Source organism: Alligator sinensis, unplaced genomic scaffold (assembly GCF_000455745.1).
Source record: "Alligator sinensis unplaced genomic scaffold, ASM45574v1 scaffold674_1, whole genome shotgun sequence".
In the NCBI taxonomy this organism is placed as follows: Eukaryota; Metazoa; Chordata; order Crocodylia; family Alligatoridae; genus Alligator; species Alligator sinensis.
This window is the reverse complement of record NW_005842032.1, coordinates 1,392,792-1,403,556: the sequence shown is the minus strand read 5'-3', so window position 1 is coordinate 1,403,556 and position 10,765 is coordinate 1,392,792. Positions and strand designations below refer to the sequence as shown.

General features: G+C 40.8%; 1 protein-coding gene across 3 annotated transcripts in view; it reads right to left on the bottom strand.

Annotated features, from left to right (window-relative positions):
* CABCOCO1 (ciliary associated calcium binding coiled-coil 1) overlaps positions 1 to 10,765 on the bottom strand; it is a 130,385-nt gene that overhangs the window by 99,395 nt on the left and 20,225 nt on the right. For all 3 annotated transcript variants that reach the window (XM_006022357.3, XM_006022359.3, XM_006022358.3), the window contains exon 2: positions 9,588 to 9,697. The gene's annotated coding sequence lies outside the window, so the exon portion shown is untranslated. The remainder of the gene's footprint in view (positions 1 to 9,587; positions 9,698 to 10,765) is intronic.

Genomic DNA, 10,765 nt, shown 5'->3' with positions numbered 1-10,765 from the left:
TTTACTCACCAAGGCGCCCCTGGGGGTTACAAAAAATAATGGCCATAAGCTAGCAGAGAGCAGATTTAGACTAGACATTAGGAAGAACTTCTTCACAGTTAGAGTGGCCAAAGTCTGGAATGGGCTCCCAAGGGAGGTGGTGCTCTCTCCTACCCTAGGGGTCTTCAAGAGGAGGTTAGATAGGCATCTAGCTGGGGTCATCTAAACCCAGCACTTTCCTGCCTATGCAGGGGGTCGGACTAGATGATCTATTGAGGTCCCTTCCGACCCTAACATCTATGAATCTATGAATCTATGAAAAATCAAGCCTTAGCCTGCCTTGGCCAGTGAGTCCCTCCCATACCCAGCTCACCCTAGTCTTTGTTTTTCAATGCCCTAAGCAAGGCCCCCCTTGGTCCCATCAGTGCTACAGAGCACCAGTCACCTTCAGGGCTATTCATGGTCTCCTTTTACCCCTACAGACAAGCCCATACCTTGCAGGTATTATTCCTGATCCATTCACTAGCAGAAGCTTTTACCCTATACAGACTCCCTGTTAAGTCTTTAGCAATGCAATTCCAATTGAGTTGTGGGTATGAGATCATGGAGAGAGTGGAGCCACCACTCTGCACAGAAAGGTAGATAACTGTAGGCACAAGTTTGGAGTATGATATAGTCTTAGAACTTGGTGAACAAAGAAAAATAATCTAATATTCTTCAAATAATTAATTTGAAAAATAGAACAAATAAGCTGATTTCAGCCCAGCTCTATAAATGGGGAAATTAGCTTTTTAAAAAATCCATTGAGTAAACTTCCAAAAATACTGTGAAATTCAGTAACTGTTCAATATTATTCAGCCAATGAAACATGTGCCTGATTTCCTTACCCGAATCTTTCCAATTTTCTTTCTTTCTTAAAATAAAAAAAAGAAAAATCACTGGACAAAGTACTCCAGGAGTACATAGTGATTAGCAATACAACTTTGTTTTCAGTATTCTCTCTCTTAACAGGTTTAAATACACCCAATCAACCTATTAGTCTTTTAATAGATGCCACACTGAAGAGACATTTGCATTCTATTATCACTTCTGATTTTAGTTTCTTTTCTCACAGGTTCATTCAAATTCCTGATCCTAATTTTTTTCTCAAAGTTTAAATTTATATTGCCATAAGCTGTCTAGCAATCAACATGACTAAACATATGGAGGTTTTTTCAACCTTTACTAAGCAAAAGCAAAGGGACATTAGCAAATTTCTCAAACCTACAATATTTCTCTACTGGGATCTCTTAATAATTTCTCTCCATTATGAAAGACAGCCTTCCATTACTATCATTTCCTACCGGTATACAAGTTTTGAATTCACAAGTTTTGCTTCTTCTTGCTGCTATTAATTTTAAGGCTATGGAAAGTGCTTAAGGGACTTGCAAGTTGATGTTTCATTTCCAAAATGACCTCAGCATGTAAGATTTTAAGTCACTTGGATACTTCTGAAACTTTTCTATTTTACTATCCATAAGACCTAATGGCTTAGGGTGGAACAGTTAATCCTTAGAAAAGTTATGGTTTTGTACCATATTCATTAGAGGTGCACCGATACATCAGTCCATATCATATCAGCACCGATAAAAGGAAAATTGACATTATCAGCAATCATCATTTTTTGTCTGATGTGGCCGATAATGTCGCCAATAAATATGTGCAGCCACAGCATGCACGCATCCAGCCCAACAGCTTGGAAAGTCGGTTATGGGGAAGGGATGTGGGAAGGTGTGTAACAGGGGCAGATTCAGGCCCCCATGGTGAGGGAGGGAGTGGGGCAGCACCTGGGGCAGGGGCAGGCACTGCCCAGCTGAAGTGGGGTGTAGGATTTTCATGGATTTCATAGACATTAGGGCTAGAAGGGACCTTGGAAGACCGAGTTCAGCCCCCTGCCCAAAGGGCAGGAAGTCAGCTGGGGACACAAAATCCCAGCAAGAGAAGCATCCAAATTTCTCTTGAAGACGTTCAAGCTAAGTGCTTGAACCACCTCTGGTGACAGGCTATTCCAGACCTTACGGGCTCAATCAGTGAAGGAATCCTTCCTTATGTCCAGCCTGAAATGGTCTTGCAGGAGTTTATAACCATTCGACCTTGTCATCCCTTGGGGCGCTCTGGTGAACAATCGTTCCCCCAGATCCTGGTGAACACCCCTGATAAACTTATAGGTGGCCATCATATTGCCCCTGAGCCTGCGCTTTTCCAGGCTAAATAGCCCCATAACTCTCAGCCTGTCATTGTAAGGTCTGTTTTCCTGATCTTTGATCATGCATGTGGCTCTTCTCTGGACTCTCTCAAGGTTCTCTACATCCTTTTTGAATTGTGGAGCCCAAAACTGGATGCAGTACTCCAGCTGCAGCCTCACCAAGGCTCAGTACAATGGGGGAATGACATCCTGGGATTTGTTTGAGAAGCATCTACGGATGCAAGCCAGCATTTTGCTCGCTTTACTAGCTGCAGTGTCACATTGAAGGCTCATGTTCATCGTGTGGTCAATCAGGACCCCCAAGTCCCTTTCATCTATAGTGCTGACCAGTGTAGCACTGCCTAGCATATAGGAATGCTGCTGGTTTTTCTTCCCAAGGTGGAGAACCTTGCATATAAGCAATCAAATCAGTATTGGCCTTAAAATTCTTTATCAGTGCACCCCTAGTGTTCATATGTCTACTAAATTATAGAGCAGAATTTGGCTTAATTTTTTATATATTTACCTTATTTATCCGCATGATTAGATTAGTGAGGGACAGGGCTAAAGACTTCAGTTGACAGTTCTGCCAATATAACCTCAACATTGTCTTAAAGATAATTTAGATTTCATACTTACTCAGTTTTAGCTCAGTACTTCTCAATCTTTGTAGACTCGAGAAACCCCTCAGAAAGTGTCAGCAATTAGTTTTCACTTAATGTTTTACTACAGAAAAATACTAAAGCATTTTTTTCTGTTGCAAACAGCTCAGAAATATTACAACACAATGGATTCTTTGAAGTCTCTGGGATTACCTCGTGAAATACGTTTGCACATTTAACATTACATGACATCCCTTGGCACCCCTGAAAGAATCTTAAGACACCCCAGCGTGCCATGGCACCTTGGTTGAAAATCACTGTCTTAGCCTCCTGCATAAAAGATTGTCAACAAGGATGTCAACCTCTGATAATAGTTTCCACTTCCTCCCCCACCCGCACAAAAAAGGAGCCTTTTTTTCTCTGTTCTCCATCCCTTCCCATTTAAGAACCAGTACTCACAGTCCTAACAATAGGCAACTGTTTTTCACCCTGCCAAGAATTATCTTGTTGAACAATATGAAAAGAGGAGTTGTATTTATTAGAGGCTTGCTCGATAACATAAAGAACATAATCCATTATTTTTTGTTTAAAACATATATCCCTCTCTTCTGAATGATAAATTTGGGCAACTTTGTTTATACAGGACAGTTAAAAACACTTAGTTATATACTGAAATGGATGTGGCATATGGCTAACTGAACTTTACACAATTTGAAACAGTCCATTGTCCCAGCTGCCAGTGGGAGGGTTCAGGATTGAGAGAGTGGTAGGGAGTAAAAAGGTAAGAAAGGTTTATTGACTTAACAAACACACAACTATGCATAGTATAAAAAGATAACAATGACAGACAATAGCAATTCACGTCACCAACTTATCAGCAGTCCCCTCTGATTCCTGATGTATGACAAGTTCCTCTTCTATAAAGCTCAGTGAAGTCAAGCGTCCCCGACCTGTGCTGTCCGAGGGGTACCAGGAAGGACCCTGGTATTCAGTCCTCGGGCTCCTCGAGGTCCACTGGCTCACTGAATCCAGGTCAGCAGCTAATCTTTAAATTAGTAGCTTCTCTCACAATGCTGCATCTTTCTTCTGTGGATGTGCTAGCCAATTTATAACTTCTGAACTACGCTGCTGACTCACAGCTACTCACACTCTTACACTACAAACTTTCCTTATGACTGACCAATAGCAGTCATAGCAGTCATAGCAGTCTTTGCATTTTTCTGTTAAGGTTAATTTTAACTGTGTCACTACATACAAGGCCTTACTACTTTCAAGGCCTCACTAATCTTTTACTTTAATTAAACTCTTAGCGGCAACATACAGCTCACAATGCATGAACAAATAACAAGAAACACCTGGTCTAATCCTCACAGAAGCAAGAACCTTCACCACACAGACACAACTCTCAGCTGTCACAGTCCATATCCTCTTTTTTTTAACTTTCTACCAGCATCAAGCTTTCACAATCAGTACTTCTTAAGGAATTAGATTCTTCTGGTATTACTAAGAATGGCAATATTCATCTTTTCAATATTCTGTAATCTATGTAATTAACAACTGTATTTGATAATGATTGGGAGAATACACATGTTAGACATCTTTGTTACTAGTGTTGATTTTTTATGGGGGGTAGTAAGATACTCTGGTAGCTGGCAGCACTATAAAACACAGGAATTGCCACACACAGTCATAATTATGGTCCACCTACTCCAGCATTCAATCTCCAACAATGGCATACTATTCAACTTTTTGTACGTGGAAAGGATGCATTATGCTTAGAAACAGAAGTTTTAATACTGATACTTCTTTCTTGAGCATAAAATGTCCTTGAAGCATTGTGTTTTCAGTCAAGTACAGCATAAAATATAGCTATAAAAGTATCTATATAACATCAGATACCATAAGCATCTTCCACCATGACCCCAAAATCAGCCCTCCAAATTTGGAGTGCGTCTTAAGCAGGGATGTAGGTTGTAGCCGTGTTGGTCTAAGGACATAGGCAGACAAGATTCTTTGGGTGAATCTGATATCTTTTATTAGACCAACTTAAATAGTTGGAAAACAAGTATTATGCAAGCTTTTGGGTTCAAAAACCCTTCGTCAGGCTAAGGAAGTTTCGGCAGTTGGTGTGTGCTCTTCCTGGATGGAATGAAAAGTAAAGAAGCCAGAGGCTGGTCCGGTATGCATACAAGACAGGTAGGCAATGAAAATTCAGATTGAGGAGTCAATGGGTGAGAGACAGGCTGGGGGGGGTGGGAAGAGAGAGAAGGGGGATGAATAGTGGAGAGATACCGGGGAGTCAGATGTCAGGCAGGTTATAATGTGTCATAAATCCAATGTCTATATCTAGTCCATGATTTTTAGTGTTCAGGAAGTTGATGAAGTGGAGTTCATAGGCTCATCTCTGGGAAGTGTTTTGTAAGTTCCCTTTGAGGATCAGGACTGAGAGATTGCACAGAGAGTGGTATTTCTGTCTTTGATAGATTTTCGGTGTGCACTCATTCTGGTGCGCAGTTGTTGTTTGGTCTCTCCTACGTATTTTCCATTGGGGCATTTGGTGCATTGGATGAGATATATTACATTTCTGGAGGTGCAGCTGTAAGATCCAGGAATGCTGATGGCTCTGTTGTGGGGCGTAGTAATTGTGGGGGTGGTAGAGATGTGTTGGCAGGTTTTGCATTTCTTATCATGGCACGGTCTGGATCCTTTTGGTGTGTTCTGGGCTTGAGAAAGTTTGCTTCTGGTGATGAGGTTAGCAAGGTTTGGTGCTTGTTTCAAGGCTAGGATGGGTGGCTCTGGGAAGATCTTTTTAAGAATAGGGTCTCTTTCTAGTATGGGCTGCAATTGTTTGAGGATTTTCCATATGGGTTCGAGGGAGGGGTGCTATGTCATAACCAGTGGTGTGCGATTTGTGGGGGGGTTTCTTCTGTACTGCAGCAGTTCTTCATGTGGTATCCGGGTGGCTCTTTCAAACATGCGATCTCTCTCTCTGGAGGAGTGTCCTTGTTGGGCGAAAGCCTTTTTGAGATTGGTGAGGTGGCAATCCTGGGTGTTCTCTTCAGTGCAAATTTGGTGGTATCTGACGGCTTGACTGTATATCACAGCTTTTTTGGTGTGTTTAGGGTGATTGCTGGTTCTGTGCAGATATGTATGCTGGTCTGTGGATTTCTTGTATACTGTGGTCTGTATTTTATCATTCTGGATACTGATCATTGTGTCTAAAAAGGAGATGTTGGTGCTGGAGTATTCTAGAGAAAGTTGGATGGAGGGATGGTGTTTGTTGAATTTCTGATGGAACTCAATCAGAGATTGCAGGTTTTCAGTCCAAATGATGATGTCATTGATATATCTTAAGTATAACAAGGTTTGATGGTGCAGTTCTTGAGGAAGTCTTCTTCCAGGTGGCTTATAAAAAGGTTGGCATACTGTGACAAAACTTGCTCTGTGGGTGACAAGCGGTTTTAGGATGGATTCAACAAAACCTGATATTTCCTCAGTTAGGGTCCCATGGTTGGATATGATAGGTCTGCCAGGGTTCCCTTGTTTGTGGATTTTAGGGAGCATGTAAAAAGTCCCCGGGTTAGGTAGTGCGGGGATCAAGGTCTGTAGTTTTTCTTGTAGTCTTGATGGAAATGATTTGATGGTATTGTTGAGTTTCCTGGTGAAAAGGGGCGTAAGATCTTCTTGTAGTTCTTTGCAGTAGGTGGTGTCAGAGAGCTGTCTGTTGGCTTCCTTTATGTAGTCTTCACGGTTTAAGATGACTATGGCTCCTCCTTTATCTGCTGGTTTTTTTACTATTTGGTGGTTAGATCTTAAAGATTCTATGGCCCTTTTCTCTGGTAGAGAGAGGTTGTTATGGTGGCATGTGTTGCTGATTATTTCATTGTTCATTCTTTCCCTGAAGCAGCCAATGTAGTGGTCAAGGTTAGGGTTTTGTCCACTGTGAGGTGTCCAATCTGATTTTTGGGGGGTTTTTTGGCATTGATCTTTTCCTGGATGTTGTCAGAGGATGAGTTGCTGTTGGGAGTGGGTTCAGTTTGGTCGTGGAATTATTTCTTGAGGCAGAGGCGTCAGAAGAATTCTTCTGGTTCTCCACATTGAAGTATTTTATTAGGGTATTTTTCTGGACAGAAATTTAGGCCTTTAGAAAGGACAGATTTTTCAGTTTTGATAAGCGTGTGTGTGGAGAGATTGATAATATTTGTGGGTTGGTTGCTCTTTTTGTTTTATCAAGTCTGAGGTTGGAATGTTGTAGGGTGTTGGTGTTGTTCCTCTGATGGTTGTTTTGTGGCTGGGGAACTTGTTCTTGGAGTAATTTGTTCCATTTCTTCTTTTTATGTAGGATTAATGTTGTAGAAAGTTTTTTGTAGTCTCTATGTATCCATTGTATATTGTTAGGGAAGATGACTGGATTTCTGTCTTTTAAGTTGTAGTATGTGGTGATTTCCTTCCTGAGTTGGTCTCTTTTGGAGTAGAGTAGGTGAAGTAGATGATTTCTAATTTTCTATGAAATCCTTCTGCATAGCTGTGAAGCATATTTGGAGTTATGTGTAGTAGTCAGAGGATTGTAGATGTTTAGTCCTCGGGGAACGAAGCTGTGTTTCTTGCAAAGGCTTAGAAAATATATGTCGCTGTTGAGTTTGGCTTCTTTTCTTTTTCATGTTGTACAGCTTCCAAAGCAGATTTTTCACCACTGGAATAGAAGCAAGTGCTCTAATAGCTATCAAAATGGCTCTATTTCTTTCTGGCCCAGCAAGCAGTACAGACAGAGGCCAGTGCTAACCCTCTCTCAGCTGCTAAGGAATCTGCAATTCCTAGTGGTTGAGCACTGTACTTGTAAACAACACTTTATTATTTACAGGAACGTACATAAAAAAAAAAAAACTTTTTAGAGGAAAGAGGAAATGGTTTGCTACCATTTTCACTCTTCAGAACCCTTTGAAAGGGTGTGAGGCCTAACCTGGCTGCTGTTTTGTCTTAACAGAAAGTTCCTAACTCACCCAGATCTTCCTTCCAAAATAATAGGAGCACATCTTTTTTGGAAGCATGTGATATTAAATAAAAATATGGTATAAACTGAAAAGAAAAACACAAAAGACTTTCCCTAAAGTTTTCATTATTAATCTTAGATGAGAGATTTTCATAATGTATTATAGGGTTATAGTGAATCTTAGTCTCACTTGAACTATACATTTCAGTCTCTGTCATAACAGGTAGGAGATCTATTAGATAAGGGAAAAGAACAATTAAAAAACCTATTTCATCCATTTAATGATATATGGATAAATTTCTTCTCCGGTTTCCCTAACAAGTCCCAATAGATGACCTTTTTTCCTCATAGCAAATAATAGAAAGGGGTTATATTGCAAGAAAGTACATCTTTTGAGTGTTGTGTAAAGCAAGCATTTATTCACTGAGAGATGCATTTTCAAATATCCTGAACTGACTTGTGAGCACAAGTCCCACTGACTTTCAGCTTGCTAGAAAACTTGCTACTACGGGACTTATAATAGACACTCATTATAAATAAGTTATTATTATAAGCTTCTCACTTATTTAGGTACCTTAGAAAATCATATAAATACAAAGTAAGGTCAATACTTTCAACTTTAGACACCCTAATCTGGCCTCCTTAATCCATATTTAGATATATAATAAACAGTAACAACAGGATATCTCAAGTCAGAGGTGGGGCCCTCACTCTTTTCAGAAGTCTCAAGCTGGCTCCTCTTCTTCAGACAAGCGCATCTCGGTATCCATCTAACTTTAAACCCTTTAAAAAAAATTATCTAGGAAACTATAGAAACAAATTTCCAACACAAAAGGAATATACAGGAAGTGCATGAGGATGAAGTTATTATATCTTGCAAAGCTTTGCAAATCTAATAATATACAAAAATTCTAATAAATTATCACCTCTGCTATCTAGATAATTATTTAATTAGCATTCAAAAATATCATTAACATTCACATTTCCACATCTTTCTTAAGGGTTAAATTCTGTCATGCCCTACATCCTTTTTTTCCAGATGTATATGTTATAGTGCAGTTTTAATATGAAACCTATTTTTGGAAATGTTATCAAGACTCAGCAGTTGGGACTTCTAAGAGTGTTCATTGTTGGTCTAACTCTACTCACATTTAAATCGATGGGTCACTCAGGCCAATACACTAAGCATGTCCCCCCCTATACTATAACCCCACCTAACAGATATTTCAGTAGATCATCTTGAAATATAAGCACAAAAATCTAAGCTGATGAAAGGGAAATAAAAAGAGTTGGGAAATATAGGGAAAGAATGGAATTGCCAATTTAAGAGATGTCTCATTTACTGCACAATTTCCATGAAATCCAGTTACATCTCCCCAAAATTGTACTAAATCATCATGAACCGAGCTTATATTTCTTTGGAAATATGCCATTTTGCCCACATACATAAATCAATGCTACTGGAGTTGATTTAACCAGTTATTTAAACATAATTCTCTCTCACAAATTACAGCTCATGTTATCCATTTCTTTTGCAAATGAGATTATTAAATTTCAATATAATCATGACTATTAGAATGAGAGTTGCAGACAGCATGTTCATAAACTTGCCTTCACTTTCAGAATCTGATTTAATATAAGCCTTTTATAAAGACATTACTGTGCCATATGACAAATATCACAATTATCACCTGATATATTCAATATCAAGACAACTAAAGATAGGATGCACAAAATTTCTGGTTCATCCAAACACAAGCATGAGCATTATCTTTATTTATTACATACTTACTTTTGAACCCCTTCTATATTTTCTTTAGACAAAACACATATTTGGGTCTCAGAAAGAAAATTCCAAGCTGTAATCTCTCCAGTTACGGTATCTTGATCTTGGCCTTCTTCCTATAAAAAGGATGCTATTTTACAACCTTATTTTATTTCCAAGGTATTTTACAGAATGTACATAAAAGTATAATTCACCAAACATCAAAAAGGAAATTTTATGTCAGCAATACTAAGCAGTAATGAAGTTGGGGGATAGACAGAAATTACGTGGATGCCCAAAAATAATCTGCTTGTCTTAAACCAGGTTTAACTGGTAACTCAGTATTATATCATAGGGAATGTAAGATAAAACTAGATATCTGTATAAATAATAGGCCTGTGCGAAGCAGCTAGTATTCACTTCGGATTCGGCTGATTCGGGAGACAGTAATTCGATTCGGTGATTTGAATCAGTGTCCCGAATCAATTCGGCCGCATCTGATTCAGAGATTCAGCCACCGCCAAATCGACCAAATCTCTGAATCGACCCCATCCCCACCTGCTCACAATGGCTGCCCCACCTCCTCTCCCAGCTCTTAGAAAAAAAAACAAACAAAAAGCCCACACTCACCACCAGCTGCCCCACTGCTGCATGAGGAGCTCTGCCACAAGCCCCCAGACCGCCCCCACTCTCCCAGCCCCCCCCATGGCTACCCCACCTGCCCCAACTCCTGGCCCTTTAAAAAAAGCCCTGACTCATCAGCTCCTACCAGGCAGGGGGGCTGATCCCTGCTGCCTCCCACTGCCCTGTGCTATGGGTGGTGGGGGTCTGCCATGAGCCCCCAGAAGCCCCAAGGTCACTGCAGAAGTGAGTTGGGACTTTTTTTTTTTTAAAGGACTGAGAGCTGGGGCAGGCAAAGCAGCCATGGGGGAGCTAAGAGAACAGGTGGGGGTCAGGGGCTCATGGAAGAGCCCCCTATGCAGTGTGAGGCAGTGCGAGGTAGTGGGGATTGCCCCTCCGCTTGGCAGCAGCTGGTGACTGGGGGCTTTTTTTTAAAGAGCCGGGAGCTGTGACTGGGCAGGGCAGCTGGGAGGGGGGCTGAGAGAGTGAGTAGGGGTCGGGGGGCCCAGGGGGGGGCTGGGAGAGCAGACAGGGGATGGGGCCTGGCAGGGGACCCCCCCTGGTCCCCTCCTCCCTCCTCCCGC